The sequence below is a fragment of the Gracilinanus agilis genome, chromosome 3 (genome assembly GCF_016433145.1).
Source record: "Gracilinanus agilis isolate LMUSP501 chromosome 3, AgileGrace, whole genome shotgun sequence".
Lineage (NCBI taxonomy): Eukaryota > Metazoa > Chordata > Mammalia > Didelphimorphia > Didelphidae > Gracilinanus > Gracilinanus agilis.
This window is the reverse complement of record NC_058132.1, coordinates 551065196-551069594: the sequence shown is the minus strand read 5'-3', so window position 1 is coordinate 551069594 and position 4399 is coordinate 551065196. Positions and strand designations below refer to the sequence as shown.

Genomic DNA, 4399 nt, shown 5'->3' with positions numbered 1-4399 from the left:
AACAATCAAAAGAAAACTCAAGTACATATATGAATGTTTTCCAATTACTGAGGCAGGAATCTTCATATTGAAAAATTTTCTATTAAACCTGTACAAGATGACTCCAGCATGATCCAGGCTGGTATAGACTATCTCAGCCTAAACTCAAGAAAAAATAAAATGATACTCAGGGACTTTTTGGGAAGAAATAGGTTCAGGAATCTACTCATTCATACTTTGGGGAAATCTGACTCTATTAGTGGATGACCCTAATATATTATGAATGTATTATTGATAGAAAGATTCAAAAAAGACATTTTCATGGAATTTGGCATGAAGTTTTCATCTCTCTGTCACACACCATCCACTTTGTCTAATTTGCATAATGTATGTATTCTACATTAACATTTTTAAGCCTATGTAGAATAGTAAAGATGTTCAAAGAGAATAAGAGTCCCTGACCCATCTAAATGAGACTCTAGATGACAGAATTAATTAGTATTTAGCCAAAAGAAGTTATTGACTTGGGACAATGATTAATTAGTGATTAATAGAATTATAGTAAGAGCAATATGATTATAGTAATTGTATCTTATAAGGTAAAATTTAAAACTACAGAGTAAATCTAGCTACTTCTTTTTATTTCAACTCTCTATAAGCTAGCATTTTATAATAGATTGTAATTCATCAAGTAAGTAGAAAGCTTATCCATATGAGGGATGTCCAGATGTTAAGTGGTGAGAGTTTTGGAAATGTGCCAACCCTTTGAGCAACAGATATTGATAGTATATTATCTTGAAGGCCATCCCAACCGGCCAAAATTCAATAAAAAGAGTTGAGACACCTCCTCAAGTAGATAGCACCCAATATCTTACCACCCCTTGTAACAGAATGGACCTCCCACCCATTAAGACCAGGCATTAGTGGTTGACTTTTGGGGTGGAAAATTGATTAATATAATGTTAGAATAAAGGTGAAAACTCTCCTTCAGTTGTCTTAGGTGTGAGAAAACTTAATGACCCCACTTTACTGAAAATGACACCTCTCTCTCAATAAACCTGTTAGCTTGGAGCTTTGCAACTTTGTTTTCTTTCAGCTTGACTGAAAATTATTCACCACATTTTACCAATCATTGGTTACTAAAAACAACTTACAGAACTGTTAAAGGCTCTGCATTAACTTAGGACATAATTTTATTTGCATATGTTATTTTTTCCAAAAAAAAATGTGAGAAAAAGTTTAATTTTAAAATCACCCCAACAAGCATAGATTTTGGAATATAGTAGTTTAATAATGAATTCTTCTTGTTTGACTAATTAATATTTCAATGAAACAGAATACTATCACTTTAGAGAATTTTTCTCTTGAGAAGTACTAGACAGACTAATTAAACCCTAATTTTCTTTTTAGCATCCACTAGTTGACATGAAGGTATATTTGTTTTCTGATGTATTTCATTGGGGAATTTTTTCTTTTAAATAATTCACCTGAAATTTCATACTAAAAGTATGCTATAGCACACTATAAAAGTTTATCATTATCGTAAAGCTTGGGTAAAAATATTAAAAATTTAAATATTATTAGATCACCTGATTTACTCAGGACTTCTGGAATTTTCTCTATCAAATGACAAATAAAGGGTTTTGTTTGTTTAAGTCAAGTTGTTTTTTTGATACCACAAGAAGCACAGCTATAAATATTTGTGTACACATATTTTCCCATTATCTCTTTGGGGGTACAAACCCAGAAGTGGTATGACTGAATCTAAGGGCACAGTCTTTTAAACCCCTTTGGGCATAATTCCAAATTGCCTTCCAAAATGGTTGGATCAATTCACAATTCCACCAGCAATGCATTACTGTCCTGATTACTTCCCTTTGTGTCATATTAACAAATCTGCAAGGTGTGAGATGGTACCTCAGAGTTGTTTTGATTTGTATTTCTCTAATTATAAGAGATTTAGAACACTTTTTCATGTGCTTATTGATAGTTTTGATTTCTTTATCTGAAAACTGCCTATTCATGTACCTTGCCCATTTATCAATCGTGGGATGACTTTATTTTTTGTACAATTGGTTTATCTTCTTGTAAATTTGAGTAATTAGATCTTGTGTCAGTTGTTTTTTTTTTTTTATGAAGATTTTTTCCCAATTTGTTTCTTTCCTTCTAGTTTTGATTGCATAGGTTTTGTTTGTACAAAAACTTTTTAATTTAATGTAATCAAAATTATTAATCTTACATTTTGAAATATTCTCTACCTCCTGCTTAGTCTTAAAATCTTTCCTTTCACATAGATCTGAGAGGCATACTACTCTATGTTCATCTAATTTACTTACAGTTTCCTTCTTTATATTTAAGTCATTTACCCTTTCTGAATTTATCTTGGTGTAGGGTGTGAGATATTAATCTAAACATAATCTCTCCCATATTGTTTTATAATTTTCTCAGCATTTTTTGTCAATAGTGGGTTTCTGGGTTTTTCGGATAGTGGGATCTTTGGGTTTATCATACACAATCGTGCTGAGGTCATTTACCACAAATCTATTCCACTGATCCTCCTTTCTGTCTCTTAGAGAGTACCATATTGTGTTGATGACCACTGCTTTATGGTACAGTTTCCTTCACATTTTTTTCCATTAGTTCCTTTGATATTCTTGATCTTTTGTTCTTCCAAATGAACTTTGTTATATTTTTTCTAATTCAGTAAGAAAGTTTTTTGGTATTTTGATAGGTATGGCACTAAATAGGTAAATTAATTTGGGTAGGATTATCATTTTTATTATGTTAGCTCGTCCTAACCAAGAGCAATTAATGTTGTTCCAATTATTAAGATCTAGTTTTGAGTCAGAGCAGCCAACGCCTCTCCCACCTGCTCCTCTTGCTCTTCGCTCCCGCCCCCCCCCACTCCCCCGCCCCCCCTCGGATCCTGCGCCCAGCAGCTGGCAGCGGTGTGGTTTCTTGGGTCACAGCACGGCAGTCCCGGCAGCCCCGTTCAGGCAACAGGACGAGTCCAGTTCTAGCCCGCCTGTGGAGATCCCTCTCATCTCCCTGGGCTGCGGGGCCCTGGCTTGAGGCTACTGAAGCTGCTATGGAGGCAGAAAAGGAACAGTTCCGCAAACTGTTTATTGGAATCCTGAGCTTTGAGACCACGGAGGAGAGTTTGAGAAACTAGGAACAATGGGGGAAGCGCACAGACTGTGTGATAATGAGGGATCCTGCCAGCAAAAGGTCAGGGGGATTCGGTTTTGTAACATTTTCATCTATGGCTGAAGTGGATGCAGCCAAGTCTGCCGGACCTCATTCAATTGATGAAAGAGTGGTTGAGCCCAAAAGAGTAGTAGCCAGAGAGGAATCTGGGAAACCTGATGCTCATGTTACTGGGAAGAAACTGTTTATTGGTGGAATTAAAGAAGACACTGAGGAATATCACCTTAGAGATTACTTTGAGGAATATGGGAAAATTGATACCATTGAAATAATTACAGATAGACAGTCTGGTAAAAAAAAAGGGGGAGGGAGGGGGCTTTGGTTTTGTTACATTTGAACATCATGATCCTGTGGATAAAATTGTATTGCAAAAATACCACACCATCAACGACCATAACGCAGAAGTAAGAAAAGCTTTGTCTAGACCAGAGATGTAGGAAGTTCAGAGCTCTAGCAGCGGAAGAGGAGGAAACTTTGGTTTGGGGGATTCTCTTGGTGGTGGTGGACAATGGATACGGAGGAGGTCCAGGAGGTGGCAATTTTGGAGGTAGTCCTGGTTATGGAGGAGGAAAAGGAGGATATGGTGGTGGAGGACCTGGCTATGGCAACCAGGTGGTTATGACTACTACGGAGGAGGCAATTACAGAAGTGGGAACTACAATGATTTTGGAAACTATAATCAACAACCTTCAAACTATGGTCCAATGAAGAGCTGAAACTTCGGTGGTAGCATGAACATGGGGGACCATATGGTAGAGGAAACTATGGTCCAGGAGGAAGTGGGGGAAGTGGAGGTTATGGAGGGAGGAGCCGATATTGAGCTTTTCTGTCTGTTTGCCATGGGCTTCACTGTATAAATAGGAGAGGATGAGAGCCCAGAGGTAACAGAACAGCTTCAGGTTATCAAAATAACAATGTTAAGGAAACTCTTATCTCAGTCATGCATAAATATGCAGTGATATGGCAGAAGACACCAGAGCAGATGCAGAGAGCCATTTTGTGAATGGATTGGATCATTTAATAACATTACCTTTGGAGGAAGGATTGTAAAAAACACACATACACAAAAAATGCCTTTGAGACGGTTTCTTAGCTTTTTAATTGTTGTTTCTTTCTAGTGCTCTTTGTATGAGTGTAGAAGCATTCCTTCTTTGATAATGTTAAATTTGTAAGTTTCAGGTGACATGTGAAACCTTTTTTAAGATTTTTCTCA

At 36.7% G+C, this 4399-nt stretch overlaps 1 pseudogene; it reads left to right on the top strand.

The window, feature by feature from the left end:
* The first annotated feature begins 3067 nt into the window (after positions 1-3067).
* On the top strand, positions 3068-4033 carry LOC123239939 (annotated as a pseudogene).
* The last annotated feature ends 366 nt before the right edge of the window (positions 4034-4399 follow it).